Source organism: Mauremys reevesii, linkage group 17 (genome assembly GCF_016161935.1).
Source record: "Mauremys reevesii isolate NIE-2019 linkage group 17, ASM1616193v1, whole genome shotgun sequence".
Lineage (NCBI taxonomy): Eukaryota > Metazoa > Chordata > Testudines > Geoemydidae > Mauremys > Mauremys reevesii.
The window spans coordinates 9,948,277-9,966,618 of record NC_052639.1 but is presented as its reverse complement, the minus strand read 5'-3'; the positions used below and the strand labels follow the sequence as shown (position 1 = coordinate 9,966,618).

Here is an 18,342-nt window from a genome sequence, read left to right as displayed (position 1 = left end):
GACAGGAGGCTGAACAGAGACTGTGGGAGTTCTCTCCCCAACCTCCTTGCAGCCTATGATGAAAAGGGCTCAGTAGACTGTAACTCTGGCCCTAGACAGAGAAGGGCTACATGGAGGGTCGCAGTGAGCCACTGAGGCAGCATAAACCACCTAGAAGCACAGGACCCATGGGAGCAAGGTCAGAGCTCTGCCACAGTATTCACCCACGAAAGCTCATGCTCCAAAACGTCTGTTAGTCTATAAGATGCCACAGGACTCTTTGCTGCTTTTACAGATCCAGACTAACATGGCTACCCCTCTGATATTTTCATTTATGTAACCAACTTTGACCTCTCTGCCTAACACTCATAATCACTTACAATCTATCTTTCTGTAGTTAATAAACTTATTTTAATGTTTTATACTTACTTGTGAAATTGTCTAAAGTGCTTGGGAAAGCTGCTCAGATTAAAAAGGCTGGTGCATGTTCACTTTCTTTTTGAGGAAGGGGTGAATTAATTAATGAGCTTGCACTTTTCAAGAGGTTTTGAGCAGTGTAAGACGGTACATTTCTGAGGTGCAAGGCTGAGGGCTGGGGAGATATGCTGGTGTCTCTCTATGTATAATTGAGGAGTGATTTACAGAGCTTTCATGCAACTTAGTTGGGTGCATTGCTGCATGTTGTTGGCTGAGTGATCACAGCACACGGAGGGGGTTTTGCTGCTTGTCACTAGTGCAGCATTGTAAGACACAGCCCAGACTGGAGAGAGAAGAGGACAGAGCAGTTCCACAGTTTGGGCTTGTACCCCACAGATCCCACCACACAGAGATCCTGCTGTGACCAGTCATGGTAATACTGTGCTTAGTGCTCTGCTTTGTAGCTTCAACAACTGCACATGCAAGATGAGTTTCAGTGACCTTGACTTTGTTTCCATGTTTTGACAGTTGTCAGCAAAAAGACCCGTTTCTTTTGCAAGCATTTGTATGGCTAGCCAGAGTCGAGCTTCTCCGTTAACAAAAAAGATTGACCAAAAGGGGACAAGAGGAGGCACGTTCAGCAAGGCAGCACTGGATGCTGGATCCTGAATCTGCTCTTTATCCAGCAGCTCTCTTGGCAAGCTCTGCCATGGTGCCATGCTCTGGGACTTCTCCTAACTGTTCCATTTTCATCAACAATAACATGAAAGGTGAAAAGACAGTAATTCTCCATTTCCTGCAAGCCCTCCAGAGAACCCTCTAGAAGGGGCTCTGTGCACAGATATCCCCAGCGAATCGCATGGGTGCCCAACACAGCCTCTCCTGTCACAACATATTGCAGCCGGAGCAACCTCCTTGCCAATGCCAATAGCCTTTTGATCAACTCCAGACTGAGGATTTGATTCTCTCCAACGCTCCGCTGGAAAGAAGCCTTTTCCCTTCACAAGCAATTACTTGGATCGTCAAGGGAGGTCTCTTCTGTATCCTAGAAGGACACAGGAAAATGTGAGCAGAGGAGACAACAGCTATAGAACAAGGCACCACTGGAAGTTGAACCCAGGATCTCCTGTTTACTAGGCAGGTGCTTTAGCCAGCTAAGCCATGGTGCCTTCCCCAAGGGAGCATTTGCAACCACTACACTTGATGGTCCAAGACTACACCTTCAAATTCCAAAGTAAAAATGTTCCTCATTTCCATCAAGACTTGCAGACCTTGAGCAGGCTGGCTCAGTGCACAGAAAGCCACAGCTGAGCTGACAGAGGGCTTCTAACATGTGCTTCTCCCACAAGCTGCTGTGATCAGATACTGATTAGTGCTCTGTGTTCCACTCACAGCAACTTCAGCTCAACTCTGAGTCATGGTAACCTTTCCATCAGCTCCAGACTTACCATTTAACACTTTCCAAGACTTAGCTGCAAGGAAGGTTCTCTGTGTCTTGAATAAGCACTTACAAGGATTGTGTAGTGAGGTCTTTTATTTTTATGAGAAGAAATAAAAGAAAGGAGCCTGACAGAAAAGCCAGGTTCCGCAAGGAAGAACTGGCAGGCCAAGCCAGGATCTCCTGGTGAGTAGGACGGCTCTTCAGCCAGCTCTGCCCAAAGATCACTATCTAGAGGCCACTTCCCACAGAGACTGATTATGGTTACAGACCCATCCTGAAATTGGAGCAGGATATTTTAAAGCTTATCCTCACAGTAAAGCAACACAATTCAACCATGTCAGCACAGAGGAGAAAGCACTCCTTCATTACACAGATCTTGCTACTGATCTCACTGATAAACTACCTTTTCTCAGGGCTGCTCCCAGCACTTTAGGAGTTTTCCTCTTCTCCCTTCCAGCTGTGGTTACGGGACTGCAGCAGCTCCCCGGATGGCCAGCTTTGCTCTTTCACTTACAGCCTTCACTTCTTTGGCTGAAGCTGTGTTTGCCACCAGTTTAATCCATAGCTGAGACCACAGGTACCAGCAGCTAGTTACAAAGGCTCAATTCCCATCACCATCAGTGGGAGGTTATCCTGGGCTGCCAGGGCTGCAGGATTTGGCCCATGGACAGTCAAGTGGTTACAGCAGTTACATTCTTACGTGGTGAGTCCTGCAGCCTATTACCAAACTGCTCTGCCATAGTCTGCAGGGGGCCTGACTTGCTGAGAATCTGGCAGAGGAGAGACCCTGGAGTAGAGAAGGAAAATGTCCTCAGCAGTCACAGCTGGCAGGAACAGCAAAGACTGAGTATCAGACACACTTTTCACCAGGACAATAAATGTGCACAACCCCTGATATATTCTCTGTTCACTCCCCCCTCCCAAGGAAGCCCTATTCTGCTCTATTCCACTCTCATGGGATGAGAGGGAAGGTCCTCTCATGGGTAAATAACTGGTTACAAGGTAGGAATAAATTGTGAGTTTTCAAAATGGAGAGAGGTCAATAGCGGTGTCCCCCAGGAGGTCTGGGACAAGTACTATTCAACATATTCATACACGATCTGGAAAAAGGGTAAACAGCGAGGTGGCTAAATTTGCAGATGATCCAAAACTACTCAGGAAAGTTGAGTCCAAAACAGCCTGCGAAGAGTTACAAAAGAGCTCACAAAACTGGGTGAAAGGGCAACAAAATGACAGATTTGTTGATAAATGCAAAGTGATGCACATTGGAAAACATAATCCCAGCTCTACATATAAAATGACGAGGCCAAAAATAGTTGTTGCCACTCAAGTGAGGGATTTTGGAGTCACTGTGGATAGTTCTCTGAAAACATCCACTCAGTGTGCAACGACGGGCAAAAAAGCAAAGAGAATCTTGGGAATCATTAAGAAAGGGATAGCGAATAAGACAGAAAATATCATATTGCTTATGGCCGACCACATGCATTGGCCTCCCCTCAGGCAGGGGACTTATAGGCCCTTCTGCCAGTTGGTGTTGGCAGCAGCAAGGGCTGGGTTCAATGTCTAGGGGAGGAGAGCAGCAGAGAGGGAGGAGGAGAGAGAGTCCCAAGAGCAGAGTGCAAACCAACCAGCTGAGGGTCTCACAGGAGTCCTGAAATAACAGTAGCTCCAGGTCCCATCAGGGCCGCCCAGATGGTGGAGTAAGTGGGGCAATTTGCCCTGGTCCCCGCAGGGGCCCCCACAAGAGTTTTTTGGGGCTCCTGGAGCGGGGTCCTTCACTAACTCCGGGAGCTCTGGAAAACTCTCGTGGGGTCCGGGCCTCCGGAGATTCTTCCACTCTGGGTCTTGGCGGCAATTCGGCGGCGGGGTCCTTCATGAATGAAAAGTGACTTCATTGAAGTGTTGAAGTGCCTTAATGAAGAGAAAAGATTGGGTATGAAAGGGCTCTTTAATCTCGCAGAGAAAGGCATAACAAGACCCAATGGCTGGAAGGTGAAAAGAGACAAATTCATATTACAACTAAGGCACAAATATTCAACAGCGAGGATGATTCACCACAGGAACAAGCTACCAAGGAAAGTGGTGGATTCTCCATCTCTTGATGTCATTTAATGAAGACTAGCTGCCTTTCTGGAATGTGTTTGCTCCCAAAAGGAGCTATTGTGTCATACAGGAAGCCTGTGATATGCAGGGGGTCAGATTAGATGCTCTAATGGTCTCTTCTGGCCATAAAGTCAACTAATTTCTGAAAAACTGAGTGTAGCATTGGGAGCAGCATCTGATGTTTTCCTGTCTAGCTGGCTTGCTTCCTAGAACGAACGCTCCTTGAGTGGGGTGATCCACAGGGAGTAGCTCAAACCTCCAAAGTGCCTGGCCAGGGGCAGGACATTAGCCCAGCAAGGGAGGGGTGTGGCAGTGACATCACAAAGGCCTTTTGCAGGACCTCAGACTATTGGTCAAAGGTGGTGGGGAGGTGGTGACCTCACAGAGAGATGCTGACATCAGCCAGGCAGGACAGGGGTGAGGGGCCAGGGAAACCTCAGAGACCCCTGTGGCTTTGCTTCAGCAAGTCTCCTTCTCCAGGTCTCTCTTTGAGGACTGAGAGAGTATTCGGGTTCACGAATGTGAGCGCCAGAAGGAGCCTTTTTTGAGTTTTCTCCTTCCCTTTTAGTGATTTTACTAGAAAACAGACGTCCCTGTTTAGAAGGTAAGAGCCTCCTCGAGGGAAGGGGTGTCCTGGGGGTGTCACAATTCGGATGCCGGTGCCCCCCCCCACAATGTAAGGAAGTTCCCGCCACCCTGCTCTGTGTTCGCAGGGCGGGAGAGAGCAGCATCCATGGCAGTGATTTGCTCCTGGCTGCCGGAGCAGAGCAGCAGGCTCAACTGTGAGAACTTCCCAGAGCGATGAAAGGGGGGGGGGGCATGGCTCTGTAGCAGGAATGCAGGGCAGGCGAGTTCACGGCGGGCATTGTGGGATACTGGAGGAGGCCAGTTATGGTGATATAATGAACAGCAGCATCTACTCTGTCACTTTAAGTTTGCTGCAAAAAGCTCTAGACCTCTCCTCAAAGTCGTTTTATTTTGTCAGCAAAACAGGGCAGTTTTGTCGCCAGACGTGGCATTGCAGTGTGTGCACCGGCCACAAGCTACCGACCGAGAGAGCGTTGTGTGTTTTTCACACACCTGAGCAATATAATTCTGCTGAAACAACTTTGTAGTGCAGACCTAGCCAAAGATTCACTCACACACAACTTGCAAGGAAAACCTCACCTGCTGCTCTGCTTTGCAGAATCCAAACACAAGTAAAGCTTGTCAGGCCCTGTAAAGATGGCAGGAGTCAGGTGTGGGCAGGGCCGGCTCTGCCTTTTTTGCCACCCCAAGCAAAAAAAAATGGGGTGGGGCCACCGGAGCAACAAAACAGGGGGGGAAAAACGGCACGGGTGGAGCGGCAAAGCGGGGGTGTGTGGGGGGGATACGGTGCGGCTGAAGTGGCAAAGCGGGGGGGGACACGACGAGGCTGGAGTGGCAAAGTGGCGGGGGACAACACAAAAATGGTGGGGCTGGAGCAGCAAAGCAGGGGGATGAGGGGGGAAGAACAATGGCGCGGCCGGCAAAGCAGGGAAAAAACAAAAAAAAAACCCTACAGGGCGACCGGAGCCAGTGGACTCCCTGAGCTGCACAGTGTGCACCCGGTCTAGTGGGGGGGGAAGGGGAGGGAGTGGGGGGAGAGAGACGGGGGGCGGCCAGCGCTTCAGCCGGACACTCACCACGCGGCCCCGACCGCCACACTGCCTGGTACCCTCACTCCTTCTCTAGACTAACCAGTCCTGATATACTGTAACATGGTTATATTCCACCTCCTTCACTGGTCACACCCAACAAAATTAATTATACAGCAGACAGAAACAATCACAGACCCAGACAGAGACCATGCAAATAAACATACAAAACAATACAGAAGGGAGGATTTCACAACTACATCTATACAGACATAAGGGTTTTCCAGCTGTGTCTATTGATAAGTGAGTTCTTGCCAGACAGGATGCTACCAAACTAAGTTTCCCTTTCTCTGGAGGTGATGGAATATCAGGGCAGGATTGTATTCCTAACAGCCCAATCGCACCTTATTTCAATGTGACTAGTTGGGAATGTGAGGATGTGACCCTACACTTCCCAGCTTATGGCTGCCTTTGTTGCTTAGCCGAAGAACCAGGCCTCAGACTGTCACAGTGAGAGAAGGCCATTACACAGACAGACAGTGATTTTTTATTCTCTCTTTTATATCTTTATAACTAGCTAAGTGATAAAAATACACCTAAATTCTTAAAGTACAGGCCTCTGCAGACAGGCCTGAATCTCTGTATCCTAACAGTCCTCGAGGTCAGGCAGCCTCTGGGTAAGGGGGTGGGGACTCAGATCCTTTCTACAGCCAATTCCACCAGGGTCATGTATAAACCAGGGAAGTTCCCCACAATAGCCAGACCAGATGCCCCCTGTACACTTGTGCTCTGTCTTCATTGCTTCTCTCTCTCACTTCCCCCCACCTCTGCTGCTCCCCCTCTGGGCTTTCTCAGCACCTGGCCCCACAGCACTTCCTGGCAGCCAGAGACACTGTGTTCTAGGCCTGCTCCTGTGGATGTGGCCTCTCTCCTGCTTGCTAAGGAAAGGAACCTTTCCAGGAAATGGCCCCAGCTTCTGGGAATCCCTGTGTGGCTGTGAACAGCGTTTGGCTCCTGGCACACAAGGCAACTTAAAAGCTGGGTATCAAGACAGGGGCTTGAACCCTGGACCCTCAGATTAAGAGCCTGATGCTCTACCAACTGAGCTACCTAGGCTTGTTAGGAAACATCTTCACCATTCACCACAAGAGTGATTATCCCAGTGTGCAGGCAAGAGTGAGCAGGCAGGCAAAAGAGAGGCAAAAAAAGTCCCAGGAACCCCTCCTCTTTTTCTGCACAGCCACTGCCTGTCAGCAGGATTCCTCCTCCTCCTCAGGGAGACTAAATCTCTGTGCCTAGACAGCTGGTCCATCCGCTGCACCTCAATCCCCAATGCCCGAGCCTCCCTGCCAAAGCCCTGCACCTGGCTCCATACAATTAAGTCTCACTTGTCGCTGGGAACTTAACTTCTTGTGCCCAGAGTGTCTCAGCCCCCTCAGTAGATGACCTGAGAAACATCAGCAGCCGCCCTGCATGCTGGTCTGTGGGTGGCCTTCAGTGGGGTTCAGCACAGCAGGGAGCAGGCTGGCCCTGTGGCTGTCTGCTGGCCACACATAGGCATGGTCCTCTCCTCCTCTTGCCCTGGCCTCTGTGGCTTTTAAGCCTTCCCTTGGAGCTGTCAGCACCAGCCGCCTCTGCTCTAGGTGCGCAGAGGAGGAGAGGTGCTGGGCTCCCACCTGCCCAGCCCTGCTTCCTTCAAGCACAGTGGCAAGTGCCAGACTTGTGGGCACCAGGTGAAGCCGTGAGAATCCCAACCCTCAGGTGTCAGTTCTAGAGCCCTGACCCATCCAGCAGGAGGGGAAAAAATTGCTCTTGCAGAGCTGGAGACAGGGAAGTGGAGCAGTATGAGCTCAAGGGCTTTACCACAAGGTCCCACTGAGATTTAAACTCAGATTGCAGGATTCAGAGTCCCGAGTGCTGCCCATTACACCATGGGACCAGCTCATGCTGCCTTCTCTGGCCATCAGTGACCCTCATGGGGCCGGCTCATGTAAGGGACTGTTGGCCCCTTACTAAAGCTTAGTGGGGGGGTTTGGTTGGCTAGTTCCCAGTCCCAGTAGAAGGGGAAAGGGCCAATGGGAAATCAGGACCCTGAGACTGACAGTCCCCTGGGCAATGGGGAGAGGCCAAAGCTCCAAGTTAGCCGCACTGACAGGCCAGGCAGTGTAATGAGGGAGTCACCAGGCCAGGGGGTCCCATCCTCCGTGGGAGCTGGCCCTGCCTGGGCCAGAGTGGGGCAGAGCTAAGGAGAGAGCAGGAGCCCGAGAAGAGCCGGGGAGCAGAGCTGCGCAGGTGTAGTGCCAGAAACTGCTCCCTGTAGGACTTTGCTACCTGCAGCAGTTACTGAGACCTAAGGTTTTTCTTATTTGCTGACTTGTCCTAATTGGCTAAAACTTGACAGTGGTGGGTGATGGAAGCATAAAGGCTTCATCCTCCAAACGACCCTGCCTGGTGTCCATCTGTATCTATTACCTCTTAACACAGGATTGTAAAAAATAGAGTGAGGTCATTTAAACATCATTTATTTTGCAGCTTCATTTACTATGCTAACAATGTAGCATCCTGACACCGATACTTCTGCCCATGTGACCTGTAGGTTGGATTCATTTTAGTGGGATGTGGGACATGTGGAGGATAATTTAAACTCTTAATTTCCTTAGGGTTTCCCTTCAATATACTTCTCTGCTGGTGCAATTTCTGACCATTGCACATCTATTGTATTTATTACAATAGCACAAGTAAGTCACACAAGTGACATAGTCTAAGGGCTTGGCTACACTTGCAAGTTAGAGCCCATTAAAGCAGCCCCGGGTGCCCTAACTCCTGAGGTGTCCACACTCGCAAGGCACATGGAGCACCTGGGCTCTGTAGGTGGAGCGCTCCTGGTAATCCACCTCCATGAGAAGCATAAAGCTCGCTGAGCCCTGCTGAAATACCCGGGCATCAGTGTGGATGACGTGTTGCGTCACTGCACTGTGTTTGGCCTCAGGAAATGTCCCATAATCCCCTGAAGTCAAGTGCCCACTCTGGTCATTGTTTTGAAATCGGCTGCAGGCATGCAGATATCCCCTTTCAAAGCTCCGTTTCTGACAGCCGGCTGCTTATCTGCTCTGGGACAAAGCAACCATTAGTGTGGAATGCTGCTGCTGTTGTGAGTGTGTATGAGGGGAGGTAGGGGTCTGCTGCTGTCTGAACACACAAGACAGCATGCTGACACACTCTCAGCCCCCCAAACACACTGTCGCTCCCCCCACGTTCACACAACACACTCCCTGTCACACTCCACCCCCGTCCCCCATTTGAAAAGCACGTTGCAGCCACTTGCACACTGGGATAGCTAACACACTGCACTGCTCTCTGTGGCATTGCCAGAGCTGCTAATGTGGCCACTCCAGTGCGCTTGCAGCTGTCAGTGTGAACACACGGCAGCGGTTTCCCTGCTGTGGTTTAACTCCCAGCGCTCTACCTCTGCAAGTGTAGCCAAGCCCTAAATTTCCCAAACCAACCGAACTCAGTAACTGCCCTCCACCACCACATGCAGGGAGTAAGGGCACCGTGGAGCACACACCGCACTTACTGGCACAGCCTTGTGCATGCTGGGGTGGCCACCTCCCCATTGATGAGACCTGGTCCCACCATCTCCGCGGAGCTCCAGTCTGCCCTGCTGCCATCCCTGTCTGTGTTGTCTTCTCTAGCAGTTGACTGGAAGGTGAGCACTGGCCGCATGCCATGTAGCCGTGTTGTCTCAAAGGGCGAAAGCAGGAGGAATGATGCCTTCATAGCCCACCTAATATTCCATAACATAGTTAAGGAAAATATTTCTCAATGAATTCTCAGTAAAAGGTCAGTAGCAGCCAGTGTCCGCATCAGTGTACGAGCATTGGTATTTTCTTGAAATTTGTCAGACCAACCTATCTAACACCTAACACACATTTGAAGTTCTTCTTTTCACACTGTTGCTCATTCTCAGGTTCTGCTTTGTCTCCAGACAGATCCATTCTCTTTCAGGACAGCCTTGTTCTTTCTGTCTGTGTCACTCACTGAGGTGTCGGAGTAAACACTCCCCTTCCTTCTATTCTCAGACAAACACTAGTATTAAGTGTTTGCTACTGATGGGTCTAGAAAGGATTTGTGAAGTGGAAGATGCTGTTTCTGGGGGATTGCTCCCAAGATCCAGTACTTTGGGTTTAAACGTCTCCCAAATTCCTTGGGGAAAATAACACCAGGGCTTTGTTGCAATATACAAGAAAGAAGGAGTTTTGCCACCCCAGATGGGACTTGAATCCACAATCTCTGGTTTCAGAAGCCAATGTCTTGTCCATTAGGCCACTGGGGCCCTAAAGAGCAGTAGAAAGAAGGATGGAAATTCCCTCTCAGGATTGCACATTCCTCATTCATTCAGCAGCCAAATACCCATTTAATCGCCTTACAGAAACATCTGCACCCCCTGGCAGCGAGGCACCTGGGCAGGTGGCTGACAGAGCTGAGCACCACCTTTCTGCCAGCCACCTTTAGAGAAGAACCCCACCCTGGAGTCACCCCTCCCTCCTTCAGCACCTCCACGGCTGTGGCTGTGAGTGGCAGTAGGATGATTGGGGGCGAATCCGGGGCTGGAAGGGGGGTAAGGTCGGCCTGTAAGGAGGAACCAGGTGGGGCAGACCCAGGGGGAGGCTGTGGGCTGCTGGTCGGTTGTAGGGATCTGAGCTCTAGATCAAAGCTGCACAGTGACCTGACACCCAGGGTTATAGGGCCGACATAGTGACCCCCTTACTGGCCTCAGTGAGCCCCAAACCCTTGTTACTAAGGGCATTGAGGAGTCTCTGTCCTTTAATAACTTCTGGGAGCTCCCAGCAGGCTGCGGGCATCAGCCGCCTCCTGCCTCACAGGTTAGACTCTTGGTGCTGTGCCCGCCGCCCCCTCGCTTGCAGGCCCAGTGTAAGAAGCAGGAGGCCCGGTGCTGGCAGAAGAGGGTTTTGATTAATCGAGCTCTGTGTGATGGGCACAGGACGCTTCCACTCAGTAGCACAGCTGGGGGGAGCAGGGAAGCAGCTAAGGGCGCCGGGTTCCTCTGGTGGGGGAGTGGAGCAGCCGTTCGTTTTCCTGTTCGCACTCCTCTGTGGTGTGAAAATCAGGGAGGGGAGGCAGAAGCCCCACTTCCCTCCCGAAATGACGTCCAGTGGGGGAAGCCAGGACAACAGAGTGGGGTGGCAAGTGGTGGCCAGACTCTCCCCACGCCACTGTCCCCCAGTCCCCTTCCACCACCAGGTCAACCCGGGCACTAGGGCAGGAACAGGGTGAGGCAGCAGGTCAAGCTGAGCAAGGCAGGCAAAAGCGAGTCTTGTCTTCATGGGCACCTCACAATGACGTCCTTTTTGTGTGCAACTTCTGCAAAAACCATCACGGACAGAGAAGCAATAGGCCAAAACACTGCTTTACAGCTGCCAAAGTAGCTCAGTTGGGAGAGTGTTAGGGCTTGTCTACACTACAGGACTATTTCGAATCTACTTAAGTCGAATTTGTGGATTCGACCTTAATAAGTCGAATTTGTGTATCCATACTAAATACACAAATTCGAACTTCTGAGTCCACATTCACGGGGCCAGCTTCGACTTTGGAAGCGGTGCACTGTGGGAAGCTATCCCACAGTTCCCGCACTCCCCGCTGCCCATTGGAATTGTGGGATTTCCCCCCAATGCATGCTGGGGGGAAAAATGTGTCGAGGGTGGTTTTGGGTAACTGTCGTCATTGAACCGTCAATCACGCCCTCCCTGTCTTCCTTGAAAGCGCCGGCGGGAAATCTGTTCGCGCCCTTGTCTGGTCGGTTACAGCGCGGACACCACAGCACTGCGAGCATGGAGCCCGCTGCGATCATCGCTGCACTTATGGCCGTTGTCAACTCCTCGCACCTTATCGTCCACCTCTTCCACAGTCAGCTGCTGAGAAACCGGGCGAGGAGGCTCCGGCAGCGCGGTGAGGAGAGTGGCGCAGACCTCTCACAAAGCAGGGTACGCCGGGCAGTGGAGATCATGGTGGCAATGGGTCAAGTTCATGGTGTGGAACGGCGATTCTGGGCCCGGGAAACAAGCACGGACTGGTGGGACCGCATAGTGCTGCAGGTCTGGGATGACACAGAGTGGCTGCGAAACTTCAGGATGCGTAAGGGCACTTTCCTTGAACTGTGTGACTTGCTGGCCCCTGCCCTGAAGCGCCAGGACACACGGATGCGAGCAGCCCTGAGTGTGCAGAAGCGAGTGGCCATAGCCCTCTGGAAACTTGCCACGCCAGACAGCTACCGGTCAGTAGCGAACCACTTTGGCGTGGGCAAATCTACCGTGGGGATTGCTGTCATTCAAGTAGCCCACGCAATCGTTGAGCAACTGCTCTCAAAGGTAGTGACTCTCGGAAATGTCCAGGTCATCATAGATGGCCGCGCGATGGGATTCCCAAACTGCGGTGGGGCTATAGATGGGACTCACATCCCTATCCTGGCACCAGCCCACCAGGCCAGCGAGTACATTAACCGAAAGGGCTACTTTTCAATGGTGCTGCAAGCTGTGGTGGACCATAGGGGACGTTTTACCAACATCAACGTCGGGTGGGCAGGCAAGGTTCATGGCGCGTGTGTTCAGGAACTCTGGTCTGTTTAGACGCCTCCAGGCAGGCACTTTCTTCCCGGACCACAAAATAACAGTTGGGGATATGCAGATGCCTACAGTGATCCTCGGGGACCCGGCCTACCCGCTAATGCCCTGGCTCATGAAGCCCTATACAGGTGCCTTGGACAGTGAAAAGGAACTCTTCAACTACCGGCTGAGCAAGTGCAGAATGGTGGTGGAGTGTGCTTCGGACGTCTCAAGGGAGATGGCGGACCTTACTGACTCGCTCGGACATCAGCGAAAGAAATATCCCGTAGTTATTGCTGCTTGCTGTGTGCTCCACACTGTCTGTGAGAGCAAGGGCGAGACCTTTTTGGCCGCTTGGGAGGTTGAGGCAAATCGCCTGGCTGCTGTTTACGATCAGCCAGACACCCGTGCTGAGAGAATATCCCAGCGGGAAGCGATATGCATCAGGGAGGCTTTGAAAGCGAGTTTCCTCGCAGAGCAGGGTAACCTGTGACTGTCCACTTGATTTTAAGAGAGCCTGATCATAAACCAAGTTTCCCCCACTTCCGAAGGACGTTTTAAAACTAAGGACATGTTTTAGTAATTAATAATAAATCTTTTGTTGACTTTGCATTTCTGTTTCTTGGTTGAAACATGGAAGCATTCTGTGCTGGGTAAGGTGTGCACTGATGGGTGGGTTTGCAGGAAGGGGCGAGGGGTGCCGTCTTTGGATAGGGGTTAACATGACGGCTGTGGGTTTGGGCGTTGGAAGGGGTGAGGGGTGTGGGGGAAGGGTGAGTATCTGCCCCTGGATGAGGTCTCTTTTTGGGGCTCAGGGCACCGGGGAGGATCGTGACTACGGTCCAAGTGCATGTGAAGGGAAGCCTGCCTTTACATTCGGGGATGGCAGGCACCAGGACCCTGCACAAGCATACACATCAAGGAAAGACCCGGGGCAGCATACACCACACAGACTGTCCCTGGTGCCTAGTGACTGCAGTCTGTGTGTGCCCTGCAGTTGACCCTGCAGCCAAGTCTGTAGCATGGCACTGTGGGCTATGCACTGAAATTACAATTCCCCACACACACACACAGAACAACAGAAAGTCTTCTGACACCAGAAACGTGACGGAAACAGTCAGTAACACCAAACCGCTTTTAATAATGTAGTACACAGTGGGGGGTTTGAACTTGGAGTTGGGACTGGTTGATGCTGTAAGGAAAGAGCTTGTACAAATTTACAGCGCAAGAGTTGTCTCGAACATTATCGGTGTGCTGCGGTGCAGGGACAGTTCTCACGGCCCCTACCGCCCCTCCTTCTTGTAACTTTGGGTGAGGGGGGGACAGGACTTCTTGGCGTTGGAGGGCGGTTGCAGATGCACTGCAGGGGGGCTCTCTCCTCCTGCCTGCGGTCTTGCAGAACATCTACAAGGCGCCGGAGCGTGTCCGTTTGCTCCCTCATTAGACCAAGCAGCGTTTGAGTCGCCTGCTGGTCTTCCTGCCGCCACCTATCCTCCCGTTCCAGGTGTGTGCGATGCTGCTGACACAGGCTCTCCCTCGACTGTCTCTGCTCTGCCGCCTCTGCTCTGGAGCTGGCCATCAGTTCCTGGAACATGTCGTCCCTAGTCTTTTTCTTTGGCGTCTGATCTGAGCCAGCCTCTGCAAGGGGGATGCCGGGGCAGTCTGGGAAGGAGCCGAAGCTGTGTGATGCGAAAAAGTAGGTGATTTCCTTGAACAAATACATGTTTGCCAACAGTAAACACAGTCTAGTCAGTTTCAGTTAAGAAGACCAAAGAGGGAACCAAGTCTCAGGAGATCTCAGAACTAGTCCGAGATTTCGGAATACGCTCTCATTGGCGGCGCCATTGCACTGGATAGCGCACAAGCGAGGAGAGACAGCTGCATCCCTCTTGCACAAAGTCCTGGTAAGCCTTACAGTACAGAGTGCTTATCAGTTAGTGCTTAGCTGTGCTCTCCGCTGGAGGCAATGTGCAAAGCAGAAAAGATTACCATTTTGCGGCACCTCCCGCCAGTGAGCAGGAAAGATCACTGTATGCTTTTCCTCTGTGGCCTCCAACACGTGGCTGTTATGCGAGGTCATTCTTATGCAAAGTAAAAGTCTGTTAAGCGAGGTCATTCTTATGCAAAGTAAAACTCTGTTAAGCGAGGTCATTCTTATGCAAAGTAAAAGTCTACCATTCACAATAGTAACAGTACACTAATTCCACTAATTAGATGCAGCACTTCCACAATGGCATCACCCTGAGGCGTGTCAGGAGGACTCAGAGAGAGCGGTTGCTCACAGAAGCCCTGCACAGACCAGGACCATACGCTGCCATGCTCGTCGAGGCGATGGTCCCCCTTTACCTGAGGATGGCCTGGCGCGGAAGAGTGTGCTTCAACGGAGCACCCAACAAGGCACCTCTACCAAGGAACCTCCTGCTGAGGCTTTTCCAGCTGCTCTCGGAGAGCTTTTTTGAACTGTCCCCAGAGGACTATTGCTCCATTCCTATGTGTGTAGACCTGCTGTTTGTATAGTTTCATATTTAAAAATGTTTATATAGTATTTCTATTTTTTATATATATCCCTGTTTCTTAAAAAAATAAATGTTTCCCTGTTTGTAGCACTTACCGCCTGATCCTTCCCCTGATTCCGAGTCCGGGTTCACGGGCGGGGACGGTTGGTAGGGGATCTCTGTGAGGGTGATGAAGAGATCCTGGCTGTCAGGGAAAGCGGGAGTGGGTTCGATGTCGCCTGCGCCGTCCTCAAAAGACCCTTCCTCATCTTCCCCATCGGCGAACAGGGAGGAGGAACTGTCCCGGTACACTATTCCGTCCTCGGAGTCCACCGTCACTGGTGGGGCACTGGTGGCAGACCCACCTAGAATGGCATGCAGTGCCTCGTAGAAGCGGCATGTCTGGGGCTGGGCTCCGGAGCGTCTGTTTGCCGCTCTGACTTTTTGATACCCTTGTCTTAGGTCCTTCACTTTCACGCGGCACTGCATCGCATCCCGGCTGTATCCTTTCTCTTTCATGGCTTTAGAGACCTTCTCGAAGGTCTTCGCGTTCCGCTTGTTGGAGCGCAGCTCCAAGAGCACAGACTCCTCGCCCCACACAGCGATCAGATCCTGGACTTCCCGGTCAGTCCATGCTGGGGACCTCTTTCTATTCTGGGATTGCCCAGACTCCTCTGCTGGAGAGCTCTGCATCGTTGCAGGTGCTGCGGAGCTCGCCCCGATGTGCAACCAGAACGTCAGATTCAAACCGCCCAGACAGGAAAATGAATTCAAATTTTCGCGGGTCATTTCCTGTGTGGCTGGCCAGAGAATCCAAGCTCGGACTGCTGTCCAGAGCGTCAACAGAGTGGTGCACTGTGGGATAGCTCCCGGAGCTGCTAAGTTCGATTAGCATCCACACCAAGCCTAATTCGAGCTAGCAAGTGCGAATTTAGCGTTACTCCACCTGCCGGGGTGGAGTACCAAATTCGAACTAAAAAGCCCTCTAGTTCGAATTAAATGGCTTCCTGGTGTGGACGGTTGAGCGGTTAGTTCGAATTAACGCTGATAAATTTGAATTAAAGTCCTAGTGTAGACCAGGCCTGACTGAAAATCTAAAGGTCCCTGGTTCAATCCCAGGCTTTGGCAGGCCTTTGGATCTTTCCTTGGGCAGGGGTGGCTTGTTTTCTGGGAGGCCAGCAGCACCTTTATCTGAGGCAAGTACCTGATTTTGAGCTCCCAAGCAGGATAACAGAGAGCATGGGCTTCTTCCCCTAGTTGGCCCACCTGACCTATAACGATGAGAAATGGGAGCTGTCTTTCCCACATGACTTATTTGTCGACCCCATCCCCAAGCCCAAGCTGGCATAGCTAGCGCAGACTGGGCAGTTCATTGCATGAGAGACACTGTCCCAAAGCAGGACTAATGCTTAGAGCTGGTTATCAGTGATTTCAGATCTGCTGGTCTGCAGCAAGACTCTCCATTAAGTCTTAACCAGCTCTGTTATTACACAGGGAAGAACAAAAGGGTGAAATGGGGCCTGGAACCCTTAAGAAGAATCCACCCCACCAAGTACAACACTTGTCGCTCTCTGCTCTCAACCCCACTGAGAATGTTTTGGGGTCACTCCTTGCCTGTATCAACCTAGGGGTTTTGGAGAATCCCTATTAACAGGTGCTCCAGTGGCACAATTGGTTAGTGCACAGTACTTATAGGGCAGTCCTGAGAGGTGCTATGCTGAGGTTGTGAGTTCAAACCTGGCCTAGAGCACTGGTTTTCATTAACCAAGTGGCTTCACCCCCTTATTTACTCCTCTGGAATGTAGAATTCCAGCCCAGGGGACACTGAGGCAGGGGAGGAGTCAAAAATGCCCCCTTCACTTATTACCTCCTCTCCAGAGTGCAGGTCAGAATCTACAATCCTTTCTCCCCCACCAGCCCCTGTGCCAGGATCCCTCAAGCAGAGCCTGGAGTCCTGCCCATCCTTGACCCCTGAGCCTGGAGGGAGAGAAGCAAGGAGCCATTGTTAGAGGGCTTTCCCTTCCCCTGCCCACTTCCCGCCCATCTCCTCATTCCCTTCATGGACCCCTGGGATGTGAGTAATTCTGTATTTGAGTGGCTCTCCCTCCCGGCCAATGAGCTTGGCGTAGACTAGCAGGGAGGGAGGAGGAAAGGGATTGTGCTCCAGTGAGAGCTCAGAAAGAAAGGTGCAGGTCCCCCACTAGAGCCCAGCCCAGCAGAGCACAGCAGAGCAGAGCAGGCTGGAGAATGTGTGTATGGGTCTGACTACTTCTCCCATGCTCTTCCATTTGAGCTAACTTCCCCCAGCTGTCGCCAGCCTCCCAGTCAGCGCAAGGAGAAGGGCCGGGAGGAAGAGCTTTGTGCTCCACAAGGGCTGGCTTTTGGGAGGCCAAGCGGGTAGAGGATGGAGGCCACTGGAGGAGCTGAGCCGGCTGACTGTCCATGGCTTCTAAAAGAAGGGCAAGAGAAGGTCCTGTGGCTGCCTTGCTGCTGGAGAATGCGGGCGTTGATTCCACTGCCTCTCGCATGCAAAGCGAGTGCTCTGCCACTTCAGCTAATTCCCCTACCTTGGCAGGCTGTGTCTTGATCCATCCATTCGATAATGGAGGCCACATCGTTCCCCGCGCCAGCCGGTGACTCCTTCCAAAAGGGTCAGGCAAGGGAGCATTTCCCATAGGGTGGCTAGCTCAGCTGGTTAGAGTGTGGTGCTAATAACACCAAGGTCATGGGTTCAAGCCCCATGCTGGCCACTGTGGGAGGGAGAGGGTGGCTTCTGGTCTTCTGGCTGACTGCTAGAGGTGGCAGAGGCTAAAACCAGATTTCCCTCTAGGCTGAGCTTCAAAGTTACAAAAAACAGGACTAAAACTCCCCCCTATCATAGGGAAAATTCACAAGCTAAAACAAAAAATAATCTAATGCATTTCCTTACCCTTACTTACAATTTTTGTAATCTTAGATGCTCATTTCAGGTATGTTTTCAGGAGATGTTTTTCCTTCCTGGTCTCTCTCTCCATCCAGAGAGGAACAACAAAAGAGTACAAACAACACCCCACCCCCACCCTGATTTTTTTAAGGGTTCAGTCCTGAACAGGACAAACGTATATATTTGAATTTGGCAAAAGAAAGCTTCAGCATCACTGGCATGACAAGCGCAGAGCTCAGAGTCCTCACTGGAACACCACAGGGTATGACATTCTTGGCAGAAAGAATATACACATTGAATTTCTGGCAAGGGACACCCAAAAGAGTCTTGGCAGGACAAAGGGCCTAGGGTTCATTCCTGGCATGACAAGCATACGGGGATTACATTCCCCACAGGGAGACACACAGCTTTAAGGGAACACATGAATTTGGTAGGGCTCTACTAATTAGTCTTAGCTCCAACACCTCGCAATCTGATGACCACGCCTATCTTAGCAAGCAAGGCTTTCTCTTAGCTGATCACTATTTGCTAGCCCTCTGGTCCCTTGACCATACTCTGGACTTTGGGTCTGGAAAAGAGCTGGCAAAAGCCATAAACCAGGTTGTTATATAAACTGCACACGGCTTCGGTGGAGCTCCGGGAGCAGCGGACCCTCCTCAGGCATGCCTGCAGGTGGTCCACCAGAGCCGCGGGACCGGTGACAGGCAGAGCGCCTCCCGTGGCGTGCTGCCCTGCTTGAGGTGGC

General features: G+C 51.7%; 3 non-coding genes across 3 annotated transcripts; 1 reads left to right on the top strand and 2 right to left on the bottom strand.

Annotated features, from left to right (window-relative positions):
• Positions 1-1,491: 1,491 nt before the first annotated feature.
• On the bottom strand, positions 1,492-1,565 carry TRNAT-AGU. Its single transcript has one exon. It is a non-coding gene; the product is annotated as a tRNA-Thr (tRNA).
• Positions 1,566-6,599: 5,034 nt separating this feature from the next.
• Positions 6,600-6,672, bottom strand: TRNAK-CUU. Its single transcript has one exon. It is a non-coding gene; the product is annotated as a tRNA-Lys (tRNA).
• Positions 6,673-17,350: 10,678 nt separating this feature from the next.
• Positions 17,351-17,424, top strand: TRNAI-AAU. Its single transcript has one exon. It is a non-coding gene; the product is annotated as a tRNA-Ile (tRNA).
• The last annotated feature ends 918 nt before the right edge of the window (positions 17,425-18,342 follow it).